The 26,671-nt window shown below is 37.6% G+C and overlaps 1 protein-coding gene and 1 pseudogene across 1 annotated transcript in view; both read right to left on the reverse strand.

Moving 5' to 3' along the window:
- Positions 1–26,671, reverse strand: part of LOC135706300 (neuroligin-1-like) — a 762,843-nt gene that overhangs the window by 419,973 nt on the left and 316,199 nt on the right. The window lies entirely within an intron of this gene.
- LOC135706371 (uncharacterized) lies at positions 15,720–16,438 on the reverse strand (annotated as a pseudogene).

Below are 26,671 nucleotides of genomic sequence, written 5' to 3' on the forward strand. Positions count from 1 at the left end.
CTGAAAATATGATGAGAAATAAGAAAACTGGATTGTAAATTTTGGGATGAATCCAACATGTTTGTCACACTCAACGGTCAGTATATGAATCGAAAACCATGTTTTCCAAAATGTTTATTTAGTAGGTTCAATATCTTTGAAAGCTCTGTGGAGCCGAAGGACAAAACAAATATTCCAATGGAGATCTAAATCGATTTCCTATATTATTTTTTTTTTGTTTGCAACGTTTCGAATCTCGACAGATCCACAAACCCTTTCTGTCGAGGATGCTGATGTTCGTTTTTGCATGCTTTATCGGCCTCCTGAGGGCACGTCCATTATCACTACCTCTTCATGCAGCACTTCTACCACTTCCTCTGTTGATTTGCTGGTGCTGTCTGACAATGCACCTACAGCCACTACACCAGGGTACGAACTGCTATCCGAGTTGCAAGGAATTTTGTAGTTCTTGAAGAAACTTTTTGGTACTTCAGGGAACTTTTTAAAAGTTCAGGAAAATTTCTTGAAGTGCAGATTTTTCTTTTAAGTTCAGCTAACTTTGTAGAAGCTCACTGAACCTTATTGAACTTCGTAGAGTTTCATCGAACTGCTTCGATAACTCTTCTTCTACGTTCCTGAAAAAGTTATAAGACAACGACACTTCATACACCTTGCAGCTCGTAATTGACAGTATGGGCTGAATGAGGCTATTCATACTGTCGCTAATGCTTCGTTTGACACTAATGTTCCGTTAACTGTTTTCACTAGAACATTATATTTTGTTTTATGCATTAAGACCAACATATGTCAGATGAATCATGAGCTAAATTTAGAGAAATTATTTGAAATTCTGAGATCATGGAAAAGTTCAGAAAAATTCGTAGAAGTGGGAACTGTATACAAGTTTAGGTATCTTCGTAGAAGTTTATTGTTTAATGGCAGGGAACCTCTTTATTATTCAGGGACCTTTTTTATAACTTCAGAGCTTTGATGAAACCTCATGGACTTGAAATAGTTCAGAGAATTCCGCACAAATTCAGTAAATTTCGGGCGTCGAGTTTTGCACAAAATCAACGAGAAACGTAGACGTGAAGCAAGCTTTGATGAAGTTTTGTGGACTGCGTAATAATTCGAGGAACTGCGTATAACTTCATAGAAGTACAGGGCATTTTGAAAAAGTTTAGGGAATTTCGTAAAGATAGAATACTTTAGGGATCTTCGTTTCAGTTTAGGGAACTTCATAGGAGTTTGCCAGAGATTTTAAAAACCTCAATGAACTTCCTGAAGATGAAGATTTTGGCCCACCGTTTAATTTCAAGGTACTTTGAAATTTGAGTAAATTTTCTAAAACCTAAGGAAATTTTGTAGATGTTCAGGAAACGTTGCATAAGTAACAGGATATTCTTTCAGATATGCTCCCTTAGACTGATGCAAATTTTGACATTTTCGCTCCACAGTGCTCAAACGGTTCCAAATCGGGTCCTGATTAGTCTCCCGAAATTTGAACTCATTTGATAAGAAACTGACTTCGCACAAACCATTTGAAGTTTATATGGAAATTACTATAGGAAAACCAAATGTTTTGTTCATATCCATTTAACAATTTACCATATCGCTCTGCTTTAAAAAATGATAACTGAGCTCGTAGAAAATTTTCTCAGCTACAACTTTGTCCTGAACCACTTTTCAATATAATGTAAGCATCAAAAGTTATCAATAATTCAAGCCACTAATGTCTTACGATTATGCTCAATCAACTGTTCAGCAGGCAACATTGGTGTTACTGGCGCTTGGAATAGAGCACACAAATCATGGCTACTATGTCACACTGCAAGATACAGTGTTGCTCACAAAACAGCTGCTTGATCATGCCATAAGATTATCAATCTCTTAAACAATTAATAACTATTTTTTTGACGTTTGGCTCAACAACTATCTTCCGCTAAGTTGAAGCTGAGAAAATTTTCCATAAGCATAGCTTTTGAATTTTTGAACAGTGCCATATGGAAAAAGGTAAGAAGACAATGAACAAAAAGTTTGGATTTCCCATAGTAATTTCCATATAAACTTCAAATGGTTTGTGCCAAGTCAGTTTCTTTTCAAATGAGTTCAAATTTTGGGAGACTAATCAGGACCCGATTTGAAACCGTTTGACCACTGTGGAGCGAAAATGTCAAAATTTGCATCAGTCTAATGCTCCCTATACAGCCAGGAAGTTTTAAAAGATCAGCATTTGCTGATGTTCTTCTGATCTGAATTAGAGAGTTGCTAAAAAAAGGATGACTTAAGAATGTGCTTAAGTTTTTGAATATCATAATTTTTCAAATGGATAGATCAACTTTCAACACGGTATTTTCCAAATTTAAACCATACACTCTGGTAACATGGTGGCAACATGGTGATTTGATCGGTTGATCTGTTGCAGGTTGTAGCAATGGCTGTACCACTTTCTGGTTTGTTGTAGCGAGATGGTGGCGCTTGGTGGTCACTTTGTGGAATTGGTGCCGATACTCAGGCACTTCCTTCTGACACTGTTGGTATACAAAGGCAAGGTCGCCCCGTTATCTAACCGAAAAGGTTATTTCTTCTTAGCGATTACGGACATTGACGCGAAAACGATGCCATCGAAATCCGCAGAGCAATGGTCAGCAGAAGCCACCTAGATCGTACCGTGCCAACCAGAAAGCGATTTGAAGGAACAGAACAGAAGGTCGGTAGACTTGGTGATATTAATAATTGGAATGGTAAATATATCACTGCACTGGTCTACACGCTCATCTGAGTTAAAGCCAACGATGCCCGCTCATGTCACTATTTTGCTGCAACTATTTAGCATATACCGCGCCATCACCCAGTGGGTCACCGCTTCTGTTATAGAATTTATCTGAATGCTCGATCACATGAGGCACATTAAAAAAAAATCTGAACATTTTTAAAGTAATGGTAACAAAGTACAAGTGAACGTGTAAAGGTAATACGCCAAGAAAAAATGTTCTGCAAAAAAATCTATCACCCATTGAATTATCATAACATTGCTGCATTTGTAGCATTACGATATAATCTATTCGTATTTTGAATCCCATCTAACAAAATATACCAGTTGTGTTGCCGATGAATGGTTAAATTTCGTTGAAAATGTGTGAACGTCATGCAACGGTCAAATCCCCGTACTAAACAATACCGATTCACTTTTTGTAGAATTTTTGTCCATTCTATATTTTGAAAATAACGTGTGTGTTTGTCATGCAAGTGCAGTTAAGTGTTGAACCGGAAAAAATAAACAAAGAATATTCTAATTGACCGGCAAATTAATGGCTTTTGCTATTAGAGGATTTCAAGAATTTAAGCACTGCAAATATATGCTACCTTTCCTCTAAAATAGAATTTGTGCAAACGCAAATGAAATGTCGGTCAAAGCAACCAAGTTTCAACAGCCTGTATTTCGCTTACTTACACCTTCCAGAACTTCGAGCTCTGCAGTTCTAGCATTAATTGTAGCACATGAGATGAGGCACATGAGATCAGCGCGAGCCTCGCGCACGCCAGGATTTTTGGGTGTCGCGTTTGTTTCTCGCTCGTATCTTATTCTCGCGTGTCTCTTTCTCGCTCGTCACATGTTGTTTTCGTTGCGACGGGAGACGGTTTGTTGAGAGTCTCGGCAGCACATTTTTGCACACACGAGAAAAATGTAACTCTGGTTCTAGCACAAGTGGATTAATTGCGCATCTCCGAACACAACATGAAATAATATTGGACAAACGAAATGCATCTGCCCCTTCTGAAACATCTGAGCAAATTGCATCAACATCCGGATCCAGTACGAAAAAGAGAACCATCGTTCAATATTTTTCAAAGGCTTGCCCTATCGATGCTGTTCTTGCTCGACTATCTGCTAAGGACGGAATTACATTCCACACAATATGCAAATCGGAAGGCATAAGGCAAGGGTTAGTTGCTCGTGACTTCAACGACATCCGACGAACTCACCAAGGAATAAGGCATCGAGTGGAAATGTTTTTTGAGAAGGTCGTCAACGAATACCGGAAGGAATTCGAAGACATAAAAAAGGATGGAAGGAAACTAAGTCTCACGTTTGACGAGTGGACATCCAACAGGAATCGACGTTACATGAATGTAAATGCTCATGCTGCCAACAAAACGTGGAACCTAGGCCTGCAAAGAGTAGATGGATCCATGAACGCGGAGCGGTGTGTTGAGCTACTTTCATCGAAAACGGAACAGTATGGAATATCACTGACACTGACACTAACAGCTCCTCGAGTCTCTTGTTGGAAGAATTTCAGAAAGACGGTTTGTCTACGCTGATTTGTTTGCATTTATGAGCAATCGCTCTGTCCACGATACAATGACAAATGACTTTGGAATATTCTTCAAGACCTCGCGGACTGCTTTTAAATAGCAGTCGATTGAAATACTACAGCGTTTGATTGATTTGGAAGGGAACGGAATGAATGCAGAGATCGAGCGAAGAGAGGAACTCAATAGACTAGATGATGCAGCTGATGCAGAGAACGATGGTTTGTCCGTGAATGAAAAATTTGAAAGACGGTTGCAGCAGTCGAAGTTTGCAGCTTCTAGTTCTGGCTCAACGTCAACGTCAGCAAACAGTTTGACAAAAGTTGTTCGACAAGAGTTCGCCTACTACGATGCAGAGACTTTGAAAGGCAAATACATGAAGATCATTTACGATGCCCTTTGCACTGTACGTCCTACATCAGTGGAGTCTGAACGAGCAGTTTCGGCATCCGGAAACTTTGTCAGTAAGCTCCGTTATCGTTTGGGAGATAATACGATAAACGCTCTTTGCGTTCTCAAAGGTTATTTTAACGAACAGGCTTTGAGTAGTGCATTTTTTTTTATATAATCGTTGCCCAATAAACGCTTTTTATACAAATTATGCAGCTTTTTATTCCTTTTAGAACTTTGTCCAAATACCGGTTTTACCGGTTTTACCGGTATTAGAATTTTCAATACCGTAAAACCGGTTTTAGGAAAAATGTGCCGGTATTACCAACCCTAAACGTGTCTGGGATAGCCCGGAAAAAATTGTAATCCTTTTTTCAATTTTTTCCAAGAAATCTAAACGATATTTTTTGAAGAAGATCGCAACCGCGTTTATTTTAATTTCATCCAGAATTTTCAACATAGGCGTCAAATCACTTCAAGTGCATAATTTAAACTGAAGGAATTCCTCCAGCATTTTTAAAAAGTCTAGCAATGGAACTCACAGCTCCACAAAAATATGGAACAGCTTATTTTTAGTACCTATTTTTTAATCTTGTCGTAAAGCTGACGTACGTAACTATCAAGGAAAAGCCTCTTGCATTCCAAAGCTTTTCAAGGTAATGAAAAATTATTTCTTCAAACCAAAAATAGAATTACCGACATTCAACACGGCTTCTTCAAAGGACGTTCGACGTCGACAAATTTACTCGAATTCATAGACTATACATTAAATTCAAAGGATAATGTACCACGTAGAAGCCCTCTAAACGGACTTAAGCAAGGCATTTGACCGAATTGACATACCCATGCTACTCTTCAAATTGATAAAAAAAAATTGGAATTGAGCCAGGACTCCTGAAATGGCTTGAATCATATATAACCAACTGCCAACAAATAATTAAATTCAATGGATAGAAATCGACCCTTATTCAAGTTCTCTCAGGAGTCCCCCAAGGCTTTCATTTGGGACCTCTTCTTTTTATTCTGTATTTAAACGACATTTCCTGCATTCTTAAAAAAAATAAATTGCTAATCTATGCTGACGACACATAGCTCTTTTTGAAAATAAAAAATGAAGAAGACATATATTCTAGAGTGAAATACACATATTCTACACATCGTGTGAAAAATCCTATTAGAACTGAATGTAAAAAAATGCAACTTAATACCATTTGGCAGAAAAAGAAAACTATCAAACATTTCAAATGCATTAGGAAATCAGAATGTTGAAAAATGTGAAAGAGTTAGGTATTGAAGAATTTTCTTAGACTTCAAACTAACTTTCATAGACCATTACAATACAATAATTCACAGGGCAAATAACATGCTAGGCTTTATCAAATGCTTTTACTATAACTTTCAGGAACCATACACAATTAAAACACTATATATTGCCTATGTGAGGTCATTACTGGAATATTGCACCATTGTATGGTCTCCTTTTTCAATCACGCACGAGGAAAGATTAGAATCAGTACAAAAGCATATATATTATATGCCCTTCGTAAATTAGGTTGGACATCATTTCCTCTTCCATCACACGAAGCACGCTGCATGCTTATTTACATACAAACATTAAAAGAGCGGCATGAATATGCCGTGGTTTTGTTTGTAAACAATATCGTTTCGCAGCGCATAAACTCAGCAGAACTTTTATCAAAATTAAATTTTTATGCACCTACTCGACAACTCAGCAATCAAAATGTATTTGCCATAACCCATCATCGCACAAATTATGCAAAATTTGGGCCATTAAATCGCATGATGGCGTTTTACAATCAATACTGCGAAACCATTGACTTTTCAATGTCTCGGCATAAACTCAAACAATATTTAAACTCCATACGGAATCATAACTCGTTAGAAGTAAACATAGAATAGCAGACATTTTTTTTTTAAATATTCTTAAGAAAAACAAATTTGTATATGTATATAGATTGAGCCCACGGTCTTCTGCTCAGTAAGCAAAAATGATTTCCACTAGGCAAACGAGCTCCTTTTATTACAACACACCAACGATCGATTTGTTGTTATTTCAATGTATTCATATTAAAAAATAAAGCGATTAACGAATCTTGAATGTGGAGGGGCTTGAGACTAAACTCATGATGTTTTGCTAGAGTTGGTTTGGAAATGCTATCGAACATGAAGCTTTAGTGTGATAATTTATTAGCTAGAGAATGGTCTTAGAACAGGATAGGTGGATAGTTCCGTTAGAGTACGGCAGTATGAAAATTGAATATAAGTTGAAAATAAGCGAAGGGCCGTTGATGCCACAGTACAAGTCAAACGCAAACTTCTTTACCTAACTCGTACGATGTACGAGGAGATTTGAAATATGTCTTCAAATCTACAGGCAAAAAAGTGCGCGTTTGACTTGCTCATATACTGTCTGCGGCTTTGGAATAGTTCTAGCGACGTTTCATCACTACCTAAAGCCCCACGTTGCCGAAGCATTTCTAGTTGATGGTGTGTTATAATGTAATTCTTCTTTACCCAACTATTGTGTTGCTCCTCTCATCATGACCTGCTTAGTCCTCACACGATAATTTAGCGATGTAACCATAAGTAATTTAATAGGACCGGGGATTGATTCCACGTTTTACCTGCTTAGTAAGCAAAAACGGCTGTCTATGGCAACCTTATCCCTCATATCACAACACACCGCTCGAGTGCACTCGTGATAAAGTTGATCCTATAACCATTCAAACTTGACGGCGTTACCCCTGCATCGACACAGGTCCAGTGGATATTTGGTTTTTATATCTCCACCTTTGGCTTGCCCATTCGTTTGATGAAGAAACGATGGATTAAATAGGTGGAAGGGTGCTGGCGGATTTGAAAGGAAAAATTTGCAACATTGCTTAGGATTATTTTTTTTAACAGGGAAGGTCTCTAATGGAATTTGCTTGGTTTTGCTTGTTGTAGGAGGGAATTGTAATAAGGAACGGATTCGATCTCATGTATGTGACGGTTAATTAGTAGGGCCTTGCATTTCAATGCCGGTAGATGCAGAATGAACCATATTTTTGACGACAATAAGATGTTAACAGTGTCACCTTTTGGTACAGTGACAAGCTGCGTAACGAGTGAAGCCACACTTGTCGACTGAAGTTCGTTACGAGGCTGTTCCAATTTAGTGAGACCATTTTCCGCACAGAAAAATGCATTGAGAGTGGGTCGCCTTGTCGAATTGATCGCTGGTTCGGGAAGAGTGCGGAGAGGTGTCCGTTGATTAACAAACGTAACGAGGAAGCCGTAGATATTCGAGATAGTAGGTTCACCATTGCCGTGTTGACCAGTCGGTGATGTGTTAAGCCTGCATGTTTGATCGCGACCTTTATTTTCTTAACAAATCAAGCCACCGAGGCCATCCCTCTAGCAAATGGGAAACGAGGAAAATGAATGTATATGAACAATCCACAGGGAGGGTAAGGGTTTGAACCCTAAAACACCCCTTTCCTGCGCCAGTGCGTGGTCACAAATTATATTCAGGAGCTCCACAAAGCTTTGCGCGTTCAAATATTTCATTATATCTTCATAGAATATCTTGTTGAGTTCGTAGAACATTAAGATCTTAACTCAAGGATAATTTGGACAGCTCGATATTCTTTCTCGTTTCAGCTGTTTACTGCTTCTAACATTTAATCAAATTATAGAAGAATACCATCAGATCTTCGGGATGATTCGTAACATCAAAGATATTTTGTTGACATAGTTATAGCGTGATGTTATGAGGGTTCAAAAAATGGGTCTTGATGAGCCTCTAAAATATCGAGATCCTAGCTCCAGATTAATTTGAAGAATCACAGATACGTTGATAACCCAACTCTATGCTTCACATAATATTATAAATCTCAATGAGGCGATTAGAGTTAAAATATTCATTCGGTAAATCATAAAAGACATTGTTGAGTCTGTAGACCTTCAAGATATTAACTTCACCAGAACTTATAGAACTTTAAATAATAGGTCAGCCCAACTTTGTATCCCATACAGCGTTGCCAGATATACCGATTTCCGAACTAGATACCGATATACAGATAAGATTCCTCAGAATACCGATTTTTGAGATTCTATACCGATTTTTTTTTTTTAAATAATCAAATTTAATATTGCCTGCCCGCGCTTGAATTTCGGTGAAAATTTTTGTGAGAGACTTGTATCTTTTTAAATACCTCATATTTTTTGAGCCTTCAAAATTCTAAGCAATCATCTCTAAGGATGCCTTATGCTTGATACTCTTTCGACTAATGTTTGCATGTCTTCACCGTTTTTGGATACCCATCAATCAAGAAATAGTCGATGGCTCTTTCCGGTAATTTCTAGGGAATCGAGAAATATTTTTCAAACATTATTTAACTTTCGAAAGTTTTTATTCATTTTTAAACTTCTTGAAGTTTCATCCAACTTTACCTGGAATTTTCTTCCACCTTACCTTGGAAGCTTCTTCAGCCTTCGCTCGAATGATTCTTTCATCTTCTCCTGCCATTTTTTCAACTTTCCCGGAATTTCAAGAATGCTATCAGATTTTAAAGACAGATCCAGACTAGCTGCAGGACATTTAAGAAGATCTGAAACATCAGAAAAGTCCAGACTTTTGTGTAAGTTTCAATAAATTAAAGACAGTTTCATTAACTTTGGATTAAATTCGAAAACCCGGAAATGTCAAAAAAGTCCAGCGAACTCTAGTGAACTTAAGGAAACATCATAAATATTTTGGAAACTTCACAAGTTTTCAAGGAAGAAATTTAAGGAAATTTAATGGTTTTCAGGAACTTAAGTGAAGCTCGGAGAACATCAGGGCAGATCAATTAATTTCAATAAAATTCCTTAAATTATAAAGCAGTTCCGAGAAACTCAGGTAATTTCCGAAAACTTCAGCTATGTCCTGAAGGGCTCATGCAAATTTAGGAAACGTAATGGAAGTTACATTTTTTTATGCCAGAGTCAATAACATTTAAAAATTCAAAAAAAAGGGAAGATCAGAGAACTTCAATGCTGATGTTACAATAAATTCAAGAACATTTTGGGAGCACTTAAGAGATTTCGTAATCTCCAAGAAAGTCCAGAGGCCTTCAAAGATGATTGGAGATATTCCGGTAGTCTCATTATAATCAGGGAAATTCCGAGCGCTTCGAGGATGACCAGAAAACTCCAAAACAGCCTCTAATTTTAAATAGGAAAATTACAAGAAATTTTAAGGAATTTCTAGGAATTATGCAATATTCTTAAGCTCAGTTCAGGAATGTTCCGAAAACTTCAGGGAAATTGCGGAGTTCTCAGGGATTTTTTATGAATTATGTCCTTGTTTCTTTCAACTGTTCCTTAAGCGTTCTGGCTTCCAAGTTTCTTCAGATGTTTCTTCCAATCTACCTTAGGAACTTTCTGCCAGCGTCTCCAGGAAGTTTCTTTCATATTCTTCTGGAAGTTTGACCATAAGCCAAAGATTTTTTTGTTCGACTTCTATTGGAAGGTTTTTCTGAGCTTCTTCTGGCTTTCCCTGGAATTGGCTTCTTCTGGAAATTTTCTTTTGATTTCCGATATTTTTGGCTGTGACATCCGGTTTTTTTTTCGATATTTTATTTAAATTCTCGCCACAAGTTTTTCAAATCGTGTTGTGGAAATTTCCTGGATGTTTTTCCAACTTTTCTTAGAACTTTCCTCGAACTTCATCCAAGAGAGCTTCTTTCGTCTTTCCCTGGAAATTTTTTTCAGCTTCGATCAGAAGCTAATTCAAACATTCCCGGAGTTTTCATCCAAAATTTTCCGATCATAGTTCAAAAGCTAAAATTTTGATTTCATTAACGGCTTTCTCAGTCTTAAAACACTGCAGCGACTACGATGTAATCTGTCCGACATTTCGGCCATGGGTTGTGGTCTTTTTCAAAGGAAAATATTATTTGTCGTTGTTGTCAATAGTTTAGTCGTTGTTGTGACTGATTTTCCATATTTTTGTTCATTTAATGATATTAAATTGAAAAAAACTACTTCATCACAATTTTTATCACCACTTGAGAACAACGATTATTTTAAAAATTAAGTAAAAAAAGAGTGTTTTAAGACTGAGAAAGCCATCAAATAAAGCAATTCTCCTAAAGTCCCAGTCGTCACCATCGTTAAAATTTTCGCTTTCAAAAACGGCAAAAATATAAAATTTATTAAATAGTAAAAACCGATAAATAACAATTTTTTAATACCTTCGATACCGATAAGCTTTAAAACAATCTGGCAACACTGATCCCATAGAATGTTATTGAGTTTCATTAGGCTCAAAGGGTTCGAAAATTCGATGAAGACATCGTTCAATGCATTGTGAACCTGTAGAACTTCAAGATCTAAGCTACTGGATAATTTTGGGAACTTTGAATATCGTGTTTATCGTGTTCAGTTCTCTTAGTTCGATATTTACTTTTTGAAACATACAGAGACCAGGCCCTCTGCCATTCACTTGCTATTGAAAAATGTTTTTTTGAATTTTGAAATCATTAGTTATAATGATAATTTGTACTTGTTATATACATGAAGAGGTTGAAAGGCAAGTGTTTAACACATAAAACCTGTCAATTTTGCTTCCAGAGTGCTACAATAAGCGATTTTAAGTTTCGTTAGCGCTCACTCTGAGTGAGCGCTCGCGAGTCGTAAAATCGCTGATTGCGACTATCTGAAAGCAAATTTGACAGGTTTTACGTGTCAAACACTTGTCTTTCAACCCCTCTTGAATCTTACAAGTACAAAATATCATTATAACATCTGATGATTTCAAAATTCAGAAAATCATTTTTTTATATGAACTGAGTGGAATTGACAGATACCACTTAGGTTGGTCATTTGAAGAAATATATTTTATTGTATGTGATTTTAGAATTCCAAGAGTTTTTGGTGATCCATAATTCCTTTTAAGTTTTTTCTGCATACTAGGCGTATTGTAGAGCAATTTTTCTGTAGAAATCATATCTAGATAGAGCTGGAATTAGGGCGCAAACAAACCGACATGGAACTTAAACTTATCTTTTGCTCAAAAATCCATAACGGCCAATTCAAATGTGAAACTGTTGAAACCGTTGGAATGTTTTATCTAGATTTAAATAACTTGTCCAGAATAGATCAGACATGAACTAATTCATAAATTATGCACGCGTATTCGTGGCATAGATAAACGTTTTCCGCGAACACGGATACAGATGTCAGTAGCATGCTTTCTCCCGATGATTTCTGGAAAGTCAAGGCGGATTTTTTTTTTATCAAATAAATAAAATTAATTATAAAATGGTTTTCTTCCGAAGCCAAATCAATGTTCATAAATAAATTCAATTCTCCATTACTTTTTCAAAGGGACGTATCAGCTTTTGTAAACAATGCATTTGATCGTCGATTTGGCGTAACTGGTAGCTTGCACACGCTTAGCGCACCGCCACGGGAGTCCCCATACGGGTCCCTATCTCTATTTCCGAGCCCCATATAGCAACTTATGCCCGCACCGGTAGTAGCTAAAAGGGGTTGGGAAATGAGAACGCAACAAAAAATAAATCATGAGTTTTCATATTTGGCGCCCCACTGAAAACACTCTGCTCTGGGTCGTTATTATGTTTGCTTGTGACACTGCTGATTTTGTTCACAATTTTTTGGTTTACGTTTTTTGGCTCAGTTAACGTTTCGCTTTGTGGTTCAGTGCATTTCATTGCGTTTTGTGAGGATGAATACCAATGCAAGAGGTGACAGCGATGTCAAGAGGCGATGACCATCCGAAGACGATACGGCGCTTCGTCTTGCGTGGTTGGATGTGTCCCAGGCAGGGCTGGACAAAGTCATTTTCAATTGAAAATCGTCAATCGACGATTAGGCTGTCAATCTTCACTTTCAATTGAAAATCAGTGTCTTCCCTTCGAGCAGATCACCTTTCAACATCAACAAACCCATTTTCGATCTTATTTCATGCTGTTTGTATTTACCTCATTTGCGTTCATTTTGTTCATCGCCATCGCTGAAGCGAAGCAGTTCGCGTTCTGATTCGAGCAGTTTGTTTTGACGTTTGGCACTTCACTTAGGTCGGTTCACGCTAACTTGAAAGTACTCATTAATGAGTAAAAAAAGACCCATTTTGAAGAAAAGTGGCTTAACTCATTAATGATTAAACAATTTTACCCATTAATGAGTATCTGTTACCCATTAATGATTAACAATTACTCATTAATGGGTAACAGATACTCATTAATGGGTAAAAAATTTACTCATTTAATGAGTTAAGCCACTTTTCTTCAAAATGGGTCTTTTTCAACCATTAATGGGTACTTTCAAGTTAGCGTGAATTCATTTCAGAATATCAAAATCTAAGAGGAAGAGGAGACAATAGGGGGAACTTTTATGAACCAATTTTCAGTCAAACGCGAATCAGCGCCTGATTGGTCGGGCGAACGTACAGAAACGCGAGAATTTTTACAAAAGAAAATCTATTTTGTTGTATTTTGACAGTCTACTGCGTCGCCCATAATGAAATAATTTTTGCACGGTCGTTTTCGCGAAGACAAACACGTCACCGACAAAAAGAAGCCAGTTGTCTCCTCTTCCTCTTAGATCGAAATGTAAACAATAATATAAAATGTTTAGTGCAGCTGTTGAGAGTAAAATTCGTCCCTCTAATACAATTTGTGTATTCCCGTTCAAACTGGATGAATCATTTGGTAAGTAATAGAATCTTTAATATGATTATCTATTTTCCAGCTAACTTTTACTTAAACAACAGAATTCCACGCATTCAAAAACGATTGCAATAACTGAGACAGTCCAGGAGAAGCTACACGGAGTCTATTACATTGGAAGCAATCGATCCCAAGGAAAAACTAGATCCCAACCTAAACCTAAATCAAAATAAATGTTCCAACCGACAAGCTCTTGAAGAAACATGATACGCGGAAGTTGGTCAAAGGTGAGTTTAATTGACACTTTCTAATTATTCTGTTAATTTTAGGATACATAAAGTACGGTTGGATGATCAACTCTGCAAGACTGGAATAATGATCCGTATTCGACGGTAGTAAAATTTCGGTGCAAAATATTTCAAATGGGAGAAATTGCTTTTGTAAACAATCACTTAAACCACCAATTTCTCGCTAATAAAAGCTCATATATGCAAAGTAACGACACCATCAGATCAATGTTTCTACTACTTGCAGGCATCGGTAATTAACAGGAGTGAGCTTTTATTTGCGAGAAATCGGTGGTTAAAGTAATTTCACTGTTTCGCCCTAATGAAACGTTGGCACTGATTAGTTCATATTCCTAATAAAGATGATTGAATTATGTATCCATATATTTTTAAGGCTCAATATGTACTATTTACAGCTACTTTTGACTGTTATTCAATGTAAAGAAGGAAAATTCCATTTGTTCGTTGTAAAATGCACTTACGTTTGTAAATATAGTCTAAAATCTTCAATTTGTCGGGCTCGGGATACCTCACCCTCATCAATTAACATCATTCAGATGGGCGGAAATTGCTCGGTGGTGTTGATTTGCGTGGGCGGGCCACCAGTTTGACAAATCTCGATTAATTTTTCGAAGGGGCTTATCAGTTTTTTTTAACAATCCATTTGATCGTCGATTTGGCATATCTAGTAGCTCGCCCACGCATACTAACACCACTATCAGGTTGGGGAAAATTTCCCTATCTGATGGTAGTGTTAATATGCGTGAGTGAGCTACTACTTATGCCAAATCGACAATTAAATCCATTTTTTACAAAAGCTGAAACGTCCCTTCGAAAAAGTAATCGAGCAATAGTTGATTGGCCACCCAGAGTCTCACCCAGAGTACACCAGATCAAGTTTTGGAATGGATATGAGGTAATTTAATGAATAAGAAAACTTTTTGTAAATAAAACTGCTTTTGATGAAAGTCCAAATTTATTTCTATGAAGGATCATTTCGACTAATTGTTAAGTATAACTAAATCATTTGAGCAATTTCTTTTCTCGTTCAAACTCAAAATGTATATCCTATTGATGCAATAGATACTGATAAATGAATCACTGTAAATTAGTAACATTACATCTAAGATTGTTTTTCCTCTGTTAAAAATAAGCAACAAAAAACAATAATTCTAAATGGAAATTCACTCATTATTATCGTCTTTCCAATTACACATCGTTGGCAGAATTTGGTCAAATAACTCCTTGTTGAGTTTAACTAGTAACACATTTTGTAGAGTGTCCTCTCCAAGTGTTGATCGTGAGTTAGTAAGGATCAATGCCAATGCGCTGAAAGCGCGTTCAACCGATACTTGATTGGATGGTGTGGCTAGTACGACGGAAGCTACCGCAGTGAGCTCAGGGTAGGTTCCTTTACGTTCCATCCAAAATCTCCACACATCGAAAGTGATGCTTCGCCTTTGCTCCACTGCCTTTAATTGCTGCATAAAACCAGACTCTTCGCCAGCAAATGTGGTTACTGTAGAGTTTCCAAAGAGTTCTGTAATGAGGCTATCATTTTCGTCTTCCACAGCATAAGATGATGGTGAATCGCAAGATGTTTTTGATTTTGGTGAGCGAATATCGTGGATCCTGTTCCAGGTCTCAACGATGTAAGCCTGCAATTTGAATTGATAAATCATTGAAAGAGTTGGAGGCAGGAAGAGTAGTCAACTGATAGAGTTGGAGATTTAAAAAGTGGAGGTAAACAGTCTTCCTATAATAGTATAATTGTCCCATATGGTTAAGAAATCAAGCAAAGATGGGAGTAATATGCGGTTATGAGCCGCTCAATAGATAGTAGATACAGTGTGATGTAGATTGAGTGGGTGGAAAGTAGGGTTGGGGTTAGATAGAGTGAGGAATGAATTGCGTGGGAGGTGGATAGAGTGTAAAGTAGGTAATGTGCTAGGTAAACAGTCCAGGAAGTAGAGTGGGAGGTAGATAAAGTAGGATATAAGTGGGAGTGTGGGAGGTAGTTTGAATGGGAGAGTGGAGGAGAGTGAGAGAGAATTATTTACTGAATCTCCTACTTCAGCCGTGGATCTAAATAGAGGGCCATTTTAAATGCCCTTGAAGTTTTTAAATTCTGCAAACGGTTATTCATACTGGTCACCAGCTGACCAGCAAAAGCATTCGGCTCGGTTTTTTTGACTTTCTGAGTGGCAATAAGCCACTGCAAGTAAAAATCAGACAACGAGACATGCTCTGCCTGCATGTCTTTTGTTAGCATGTACAATGGCTTGAAAGCTTGCTCGTACTGTTCAGCGAATTCCCAGCTGTGTGAGAGATCTGTCAAAGAACAATACATTATTTAAAGGATTAAATAGATCTCTTAAAACATACCTAATTCCTGAAATTGCTCAGCAAGCTGCTCGAAAAATAACCTTTGCTCCAAAAACTTTGATATCATCAAATAGATCCCTCCCCAACGTGTTTGCCTCCATACTGGCGGATAGCTGGCGCCATGTAACTCAAAAAAAGTGGCATATTTCACCAACTTACATTTTTTAGCCACTTCGGTCAGTTTTCTCACTCCCTCGTCCGATTTGTTGACAACGTCCAAAATAGCCAATTGCAGTGTATGGACCGCACATCGAACTAGGTTCAGGTGTTCCTGCAACTGGCCGCTGTAAGCATTTCCTGTTGTCTTCCACTCTCCTCATCGATTGGATCTTCGCTAGAGTCGTATACCGGGAGGCTGTTAGCTTCAAACTGCTGCTTCAGTTGCCTCACTGCAGCCAACATATTGGCGCCGTTGTCACACGTGATTGAAAAAATTTGAGCGATTGTTAATCCGTAACTTTGGATGACTCCCATAATCTGATCCTTCAAAAAGCCTGCGGTTTGTCTCTCCTTGACTTCGATTAGCCCTAGAGAAAACAAATAAGAAGTTCACCCGTTTGTAAGGTTATGGGATCGATTCTCAGTCTATGTTCTTATTTTGGGAGTATCACTAGAAATTTTTTCGTCACTTTCATACGAATCATACGAAGTTTAGAAGCAACTTGCTTCCATCCAAGGTTTCGGTGATAAAACAAAAATAAAAACCTAGACCGAGATAAGAACCCTTCACCCTACATTATAGTAGTGTGGTATTGTGTATGCTACTAACCCAGGGTTCGCGTGACGATTCTATCATCGATCATGTATCTGGCCAAAATAGCCAACACGTGTCTATTGTGGCGTGAAGCGGAATCAATTTGCAGCGAGACTAATAATCCCTTCATCTCATTAGCAATCGCATCTTTGATCATATCCGCGCTGACAGTCACATGCCCTTTCAAGATTCGCGTATCCATTGACATACCTACCGCAGCCGTTAGTGGATCATAAAGCTGGTGCATGGCTTCCCACTCGAAACAGGAAACCGACACTTCGACTATAAGCCGCTTGTCGATAGCGCATGGCCGTTTTACGACATGCCTTGGCTTTTTTGTTGATGGTTCTCCTTCCTTCTGTAGCCCTTCGGCACTTGCTTTTTCCGTGTGGCGTGTTCGGAAATGACGCACGAAATTGTTGATATCCAGTTTTCGCTGGATATAGGTACACCCACTACCGGTATCTATGTTGCAGATCGCTTTTTCTCCATCACGTGTAATAAATTTAGCTGCCTTTTCAGCCAGCGTTGTACCATCACTTTTCCTTTTCTCTCCTTTTGGAGTCGAAGATGATGGTCCTGGACAATCCATATTTCACCGATTCACCAAGACAAAACTTAGAGCACTAGAAACGACGCGACACGTGACCTGTCGATTCAGCAACGAATTGAAGTGACAGTGTAAAAAAACGAAGGAGACAGATTCCCAGTCATTCATTCCGTCAATTGAAACAAAACTTGTATCAAATGAAATGAACTAATGAACTCATAAAAAGATAATAGCCAGCAGCAGAGTCGTGTTTGACAGGAAGCATGTTCATCGTGACTCAATGACAAGAAGCTGAATAGATGACACGAAAATGATACTGCTCGAAATAAAAAGAATGCGTAGTGAGTTCATTTTCCTTACTATATTTCGAAAATGTTGGACCCTGGTCCCAGGACCCCATCACAGGAACAAACCAGAAGGCAGAAACGCAATGGCAGCAGTCTAAAGATCCTAGCATTCCAGGAAATCCACGATTCTTTCCAACACGCTACAACCTCTCCACATCGTCAGGTGTCGGATAGCGTAGGTTTTGGGGCCGTAAATACGAACAGTGGTTTCCCAAAACTCCACAAGAGATTTCAGCGCTGCCGTCTCTGTCATCCTGATTTATTCATGCATGCCATTTGCAAGCTGACGGATTGCGGCGGTGCATTTTTGAAGGCCAGTTAATCCTAGTTAACCAGCCACATCAGGCTTTTGGACGCAGTAAGGATTTACGGCTTCTATTTCTGCAACAATTTTTGTAAACAAGTTTTGGGACATTAAAACCGCCGCCGAAACTGTGAATTGCTATACGTGGGATTCTCGGAGAAATAATCCTAAAACAGTCGCTCAGCTCCTACATGAGCGCCCTTGTTGATATTTGGTTTTTTGCCAGGTCGAGATCCTCCTGCTCGATTTTTCTCGTCTTCTTCCGCAGTCCTTAACAACAGTTCATGGCTGTACAACTTCAATGTCTTACTCTTCACTTAAAATGATGGAATCAGCTGGCTCCGGGAAACAATCTGCCGTCGATGCATTTGGAATATTGATTATACAACTACACAACTACTGCACATTGATCGACCGACAAACAATATATATATATATATATATATATATATATATATGACGATGCTCTTTGTGATGATATTGTTTTGGGTTTTAGCAACACACGGTAGAAAGACATTACTCAAGTCACTAAACTCAAAATAGAAACCAACATGAATCACCGGTGAAAGAATGGGGTGCTAAGCTAAAATAACTACCTATATGGAGCCTTATTATAGGGATACAGATAGCGCCTTCTAACACCACTAGCAGGTAGGGAAAAATGTCCTCTATCTGATGGTAGTGTTAGCATGCGTCGGCCACCTACCAGTTACGCCAAATCGACTGTCAAATGCATTGTTTACAAAAGCTGATACGTCCCTTTGAAAAAGTAATCGAGAATTATTTTGCTGGAAGTACACTAGTTCTGCAAAATATTTATGACCCGATTTCACTCTACAAAATCCAACAAAATGTCATTGATTTTGAAGTAGCCATGAGTAACCACCATGACATGCATGATGTTGGTCCATAAATAATGCCAAAATCGCTTTGGATTTATAAAGAGACAAGAGTCAATTAGTTCTTGTGGGCGAGTTCAAACTTAAATAATTGAATATCATATTTTCCATAAAGTATCCATTTTACATAAGGTTCAATTTACTTTGACGCATTTTCGAAAAATTCAGGTGCAGTTTTTTTTTGACGCACCATTTCAGATTGCAAAAAGCTCGCGTCATTCTATTCTTTTTGCTATTTTACACTAAATGACGCGAGCTTTTGCAATCTGAAATTGGAAATTGTGTTTGTGTTCGAAATTTGAAAGCTTTTGCAAAATCGAAAAAAAAACTGCATTTGAATTTTTCAAAAATGCATCAAAGTAAATTGAATCTTAAGATGAAAGTTTTTATGCGAAATAATAAAAGAAAAACATCGCTTTTGCGATCTGAAGTGATGTCTCAGAGATTACCATTTTAGTTTTTTTTTTCATTTGCTCACTTTCACCATAATAGTAAAATACGTAGAAAGCTATTACAAAACTGCACCGTCTAAACTTTGTCTCTGTCAGTGTTGGGTAAAGTTGGGAGGCACAGTCACGCATAAAACTATGAGATTTATGACTTTTTTTTCCTCATCGTGGGAAATACGATCAGTGGTGTGTACTTGGTAGGGGCTCAAAATACTTCCATCATCCAAGGTGAAATACTTCCAAAAAATCCTTTAAAAGCTCCCACCCCACTCGCACCATCGGAGCAGACTCCTCCTAGATGTCATTTTTAATTTCAAGTTTTGTCACTTTGGCACAAACGAGCGCAAAACTTAACGCAAACAAATTCATCTCCGACCAGGGAGAACATCCGCCACCGAATGGGAAGAAGTCAGTGCCGTGCCGTGTTTATTATTTGTGCGCGCCTTGATTCCCTCCCCGGAAGCTTTTCGCCGTCCCGACTGCATACCGCCCTCCATCTATCCCCCCTCCCCATCCCCCTTTTTTAATTTGGCTGGCAAAATCTTTTTGAACTTTACGACACTTTTGCGAAAGTCGGAAACCGAAGCCAAGTGGCAAGGAGCACGAGCACTCTAGGTACCGCTAGATGGAGCATCTTGTTGTGCCCGCTCCTGGTGTAGATGATGACGACGACGACGACGACACCCTGGCATTTCCGTTAGTTGGTTGGCACTATTAGTGGAAACACAAGGACGTGAAACATGACTTCATGGCATCATGAAAGCGACGATGACGACGTCGACGACGACGCCGTGCATAAATTTTGAACTGTGAATAGAAGAGAGGAAGAATTTCCCCGACGCGCCGCGTAGACCAACAACGGACGGGTCCGGGTTAGAACGGGACGGGATGCTTCGTCCTTGTTATGGGGATGAGGTGGCTTTCAATTTTTAAAGCTTTGTAGGCTGTTGCAGGGTGAAAAAAGCCAAGCCTATAGTGAGGTGGTGCTTAGATTTTCAACGCTGCAACCATTTTTCACTGCCGGAGTGGGATTTGCGGTTCTAGGGAATCACTTTGGGGAGGAACCATGAACATGAAAGTTTGTGAAATTGTGTTTAGTTTCCGGACAAATGGATGTTGGGTTGGGGCAAAAATAATTAACAAATCTGTGATGACAAGTCAGTGTGATAAAGTTGATGCTTAATGAATCCATTGTAGAAAAAAGACGGATATAAGCCTTGGCCTGTTTTCTATGCTTATTCAAGGCAACAATAAATTAAAAGTATTGAGAAAATTTTGGCGTGGTCTAGCCACGTTGATACCGTAAATGCACCTTTCTTTTTCGAAAAATGCTCTCAAACCGTATTTAAAGCTCAATTATTGGAGACCTGTAGCAAGGTGCGTGACTGCCCAGGATTAGTACCCTACTCTTTTTTTTTGTTGGCCGGACGAGCGAAGCGAGCAAAACTAAATTCTAATAGTCGTAACTTTTTTGACACAGGAAGCTTTGGAAGCATTAAGATGTTTCTTTTAGATTCTTCTAGATCTAGAACAAGCATACAAATAAAGCAATCCACCATAAAGTACGCTTATTAGAGGGACTCGTACGTAGAGCCACCTTCATTGGTTCGAAAAAGCGATGGATTCAAATATTGGAGAGATATATTTATTTTTCTTCGATCCGCTAAAAGTGTTACGGTACATTATCATTCGGTATTCCAATTCAAAATATTTACCGATTTAAAATCCATTGCTGAGTTTCAAAGTCATGACGAAATTGTTTGCAAATTTTACTCCAGTTTGAATAGCTTCAAACATGGAGGTAGATTTTAGCATATCAGTAATCGTGGCGATTAATGATTTCTGTAAAAATTCCATTTTAGGAGCAGTAATACTGCCTAACTCAAAATTATTAACATTACCGTTAGAATTATGATGGCTTGAATTTTGATTTCAATTTCTACCAGCTGCCAGTCTATCTGAAGTATACTCACATCACTTGAACATGGAGCACAAGGCAAGCTTTTTCCTTGGCCTTAAGGTTGTTTAGTTCTCTAGACTTGAAGTGAAATTAATAAAAATCATTAGAAATCCCTTTGCGCGAATCGCCAGGACGAGATTTCATTATCATTTTGATTACTTGGACTGGTACAACTCCACGTTATTTTCTCAATTCATCTTTGATCTAATCCAGAGATTCATCCCTAGGCAGACCTTTCAAGACAACCTTGAACAGACGTTCAGTTTTGGTGCCGTAAGTGAAAAATATATAGGATAAAATAAAACAGCAAAAAAAAAATAGTCATCTTCCAATTAAATTCACTTGAATAATGTTGATATCGATAACAGATACGTATTTTGACTACATTGTGCACTCTTCATCAGCGTCATTCCCACTTTATGAAGACTGCACATTGTAGTCGAAATACGTATCTGTTATGAATACCAAAATTATTTAAGTGGATTTAAATGGAAGATAACCTTTTTTTGCTGTTTTATTTAAGCATTCCACAAACAACCCAACTTCAATACTTCAAAAATATGATACTTATCAGTAAGATACTTGAGAAGACGTTTGAATTCGTAAAAACTTTCAGCAAATACACGGCATTCACCCCCTCTGTCCAATTTGAAGTTCAAACTTGAATTTGGCGAAGCTCAAAAGTTCCGAACGAAGAGCATGGAAATCGGAAGTGGTTACCACAATTGGGGGGACCTTTTCCTTTTTGGCATTAAGCCGGACATGTTTAATGGAATTTTGCCTGGATGATAGATCATTTTAATCGTCCGTGGGCATATCAAATTGATTGCTCAAATTAATTTCATCAGCAGAGGGATCAAGATATTGCCCTTTCTTGTTGCGATTATTTGCCATGGCGTCAGAAGAAAATTTCTCCAAATCGACTTCAAAGCAGATCACTTTAACAGCGTTTCTCAATCTATTGATTGCGACCGACTGGTGGGTTGCGTGATGACCTCAAGTGGGTACAGTAACATTTGTTTTAATTTTTGCTGGCTACATTGGTTTGAAATGCAAACTTTTTGGCGTTTTAAAATCATGCAGGAATTTTAATGCCATTTTGTGATTTAATTGCCATAATCTCAGTCATCAAAACTGCGTGTCGATTCATAGTTGGCATGGTTGGTTCTCAGCAATGCGATGACCCATAGTTATGATTCAGCCACCAATCGAATGGTATGGCTATTTAATTTTATTTGGAGCAAAGAGGAAATATGACATCAACATATCGATTCTGCTACCACGTGGCCAAAGTACGGTCCTCTGGAAATCCGGAATCACCTTGAAAATAGTCAATTCTTAAAAGTAAGCCTGGAGATCCGTGATTTTTTAGACAATGTGAAGAACCCTTAGTTGAGAAGATATATCTCAGTGCCATATTTATTTGATCCCCCGGTGGCCATTAAACGCCCTTCTGGATATCTAGATTCACCAGGAAAATGGTCCATTCTTAAAAGTAGTCCTAGAGATTCGCAACATTTTTTTTTCTAAATTACATACAATCATGAGCATACAAGAAATATGCAGTAGCCATATCGATTTTGCTAATGGATTGCTAGGTGGTCCTGCAAGTATCCGGATTTACCGGGAAAATGGTAAATTCCTGAAAGTAGACTTAGAGATCCGCGATTTTCTAAGAAATGTGAAGAACCCTTAATTTACAAGATATACAGGGTGCGTGACGAATTTTTGCAGTAAATTTCAAATAGTAATTTCTCATGCTTGTGCATCATGATTTAGATATATTTGGTAGCACTGTATGGCTTATACTGTTAGGTGTAAGATTTAAACAAACAATGTTGAGTAAACGTAAAGATGTCGAAACAAGAAAGCAATCTGTCAGCCGTTGTCGCTTTGTTGCGCGCCGGAGTATGCATGAAAGAAATAATTCGGTCGGTAAATGTGTCTGAAAGAACAGTGTATAATATTAAAAAGGCTTGAGAAAGTGATAAGACGGAGCACCTGCTCATTCTGCTAATAAAGAAATTTGGCCCCCAAGCAGTCCCGATATCAATCCGATCCGGATTATTTTGTATAGGGCGTCGTCCAACGGGATACCAATAGAACCCCTCACTCCACACTTAGGTCGCTAAAAGCAAAAATCAAGGCAGTGATGACATCTATGGATCGAAACATTTTAAAACGTGCATACTGCAGTTTCCGGAAGCGTCTAACTACAGTCGTCGAAAGGGAAGGCAATTTTTTTGAATAAATTTACTTACAACTTCCATATGTTGCGAAAGAAAATAAATCGCACAAAATTCATTGCTAGAATAACTAACTGGTGTATTTTTTCTCAAATATGCCATTTACTGCAAAAATTCGTCATGCACCCTGTATTTCAGTGGCTCATTTATTTGGTCCCCCGGTGGTTATTGATAATGATGGGAATCGCATTATCCGGATATTTTGATCCCTTAATTTTATCAAATTTTGGCAATTAAAAAATCTGCCATTCCACATCAGGCACCATGTGTACCTAAAAACTAACCTTTTGACAAATATTTGGAACAGTAAAAAAGAAAACTTTTAAAGGGAGAACCAGTTTGAAATGTCACTATCCGGATATCCGGATAGTTACTATCCGCCTGATAACCATCTCAATGTTTTCTCAATTAATTTTATTTCAATATTGGGCACTAGAAAGCATGATATTCTGTATACTGATTATTAATTCATTGATATTCCATTTGTCTGAAAGTCATTTTATTGAAAAGCTACAATGGACAGCCCAATGAGGTCGTACGAACAGTTGACGTAGGACTACGCTCACATATGTTAACTATGTTGAAGGAACGTTATTCAAAATTCCCGATATTATCCTGATATGATATGATCACCATAAATGGCAGCACAATTAATCATCAATAAAAAAAGCGAAATGAGCAATGAAAAATCTCAAATTGGCCACTAAATACTACAGGGATGCACCAATAAACAAAAAACAAGTTGCAATAGAAATGAAGAAAAAGGCAATAAACAAATAAAAAGCTGCTTTTAATAATTTGAATGTGAGCGGTAAAAATGGCAAAAAGGGCAATAGTAAATAAAATACGCTCAATTATTTAAGGATGAATCTCCACTAAATTAGGAAATTTGAGCACTAAATAACTCACTTTCATCACCTGCAGTTGAACATATTTTCCTATAAAAGTGGCAAAATGAGCAATGTCATATTGAATAACCGCAATAAATAAATCTAAAATGTCCCACACAAAGCGCACAGTTATCACTGTTTTAATCCAATTATGCTGTAAAATCGTGATTATTTCCCCAAGAAAAACATGAAAATATCTTTTAAAAACTGAAAAAGTTCCAGGAACCAGAAGATAAATGTATGCTTGAACATGAGGATGAGCCATCGTAAAATATGAATCGTTCTTAAAGAAAAGAAAATAATTCATGCAGGAAAATAAAAATAAGCAATCAAAAACGAACACTGCGCAATATAAAATAAAACAAAATTCCAATGATATTCAGGAAATATTCCTTTAAATTGAAAGTTTATGAGCCAATAACCCAGATCAATTTCCATATGGTATTTTCAAGACAGCGATAAGTAGTGATACTGTGTCTTGGCTAACAAAGTCGATGTCGATAAAGAAGATTAACGAATGTGGGTCTCATTGAAAAAGGTACCATTAAACAAAATCAAAAGAGCACTAAAAACAGCTGTTTGAGCAATATATACGTCACAAAAGAGCACTAGAAAATGCCATTTGAGCAATATAAAGGTAAAAAAGACAAAAAAAGCACAATGAATGTCCCAGGGAAAATTTCAAAAACGCTCAACAAAAAATAAGAAATGAGCAAGAAACGTATAAAATTAGCACTCTGAAAAATAAATTGAGCATTTTATTGGCCATGAAGGTCACTAAGAACGAAAACAATATCTTTTGAAAACCTGCAAATCTTCACCGAACCATAGACAAACAGACATAACACTCGCATCTTGTACATCTTGTACATGTGTAAACGTCAAACGCAAGGAAATTAACTATGGGCACCACCGGCGGAGGTGTTATCAACTAACACATATTTAAATTGACCGTTAAATGCGTGTTCGATGTACAAGATGCGAGTGTTATGTCTGTTTGTCTATGGTTCGATGAAGATATGCAGGTTTTCAAAAGATATTGTTTCCGTTCTTAGTGACCTTCATGGCCTATAAAATGCTCAATTTATTTTTCAGAGTGCTAATTTTATACGTTTCTTGCTCATTTCTTATTTTTTGTTGAGCGTTTTTGAAATTTTCCCTGGGACATTCATTGTGCTTTTTTTGTCTTTTTTACCTTTATATTGCTCAAATGGCATTTTCTAGTGCTCTTTTGTGACGTATATATTGCTCAAACAGCTGTTTTTAGTGCTCTTTTGATTTTGTTTAATGGTACCTTTTTCAATGAGACCCACATTCGTTAATCTTCTTTATCGACATCGACTTTGTTAGCCAAGACACAGTATCACTACTTATCGTTGTCTTGAAAATACCATATGGAAATTGATCTGGGTTATTGGCTCATAAACTTTCAATTTAAAGGAATATTTCCTGAATATCATTGTTTTATTTTATATTGCGCAGTGTTCGTTTTTGATTGCTCATTTTTATTTTCCTGCATGAATTATTTTCTTTTTTTTAAGAACGATTCATATTTTACGATGGCTCATCCTCATGTTCAAGCATACATTTATCTTCTGGTTCCTGGAACTTTTTCAGTTTTTAAAAGATATTTTCATGTTTTTCTTGGGGAAATAATCACGATTTTACAGCATAATTGGATTAAAACAGTGATAACTGTGCGCTTTGTGTGGGATATTTTAGATTTATTTATTGCGGTTATTCAATATGACATTGCTCATTTTGCCACTTTTATGGGAAAATATGTTCAACTGCAGGTGACGAAAGTGAGTTATTTAGTGCTCAAATTTCCTAATTTAGTGGAGATTCATCCTTAAATAATTGAGCGTATTTTATTTACTATTGCCCTTTTTGCCATTTTTACCGCTCACATTCAAATTATTAAAAGCAGCTTTTTATTTGTTTATTGCCTTTTTCTTCATTTCTATTGCAACTTGTTTTTTGTTTATTGGTGCACCCCTGTAGTATTTAGTGGCCAATTTGAGATTTTTTATTGCTTGTGCTTTGTTAATTAGGGTACGTATATATTTTAGGCCACCATAAATACTTCTTTTTACGGCTACTGCTGGACACGGGTTGACCCGGTGGTTGGAAAGACAGCGAGCTTCGCTACGAGAAATGGGCATTCAGAGAGTCGGCCCAGTTGCTTCAGGATTAGAAGCTTGGTTGCTAACATTTTGCTGGTTCCAGTAATTTC

This window comes from Ochlerotatus camptorhynchus, unplaced genomic scaffold (assembly GCF_037179485.1).
Source record: "Ochlerotatus camptorhynchus isolate MF236.1 unplaced genomic scaffold, CSIRO-AGI_Acam_v1.1 ptg000277l, whole genome shotgun sequence".
Classification (NCBI taxonomy): Eukaryota; Metazoa; Arthropoda; class Insecta; order Diptera; family Culicidae; genus Ochlerotatus; species Ochlerotatus camptorhynchus.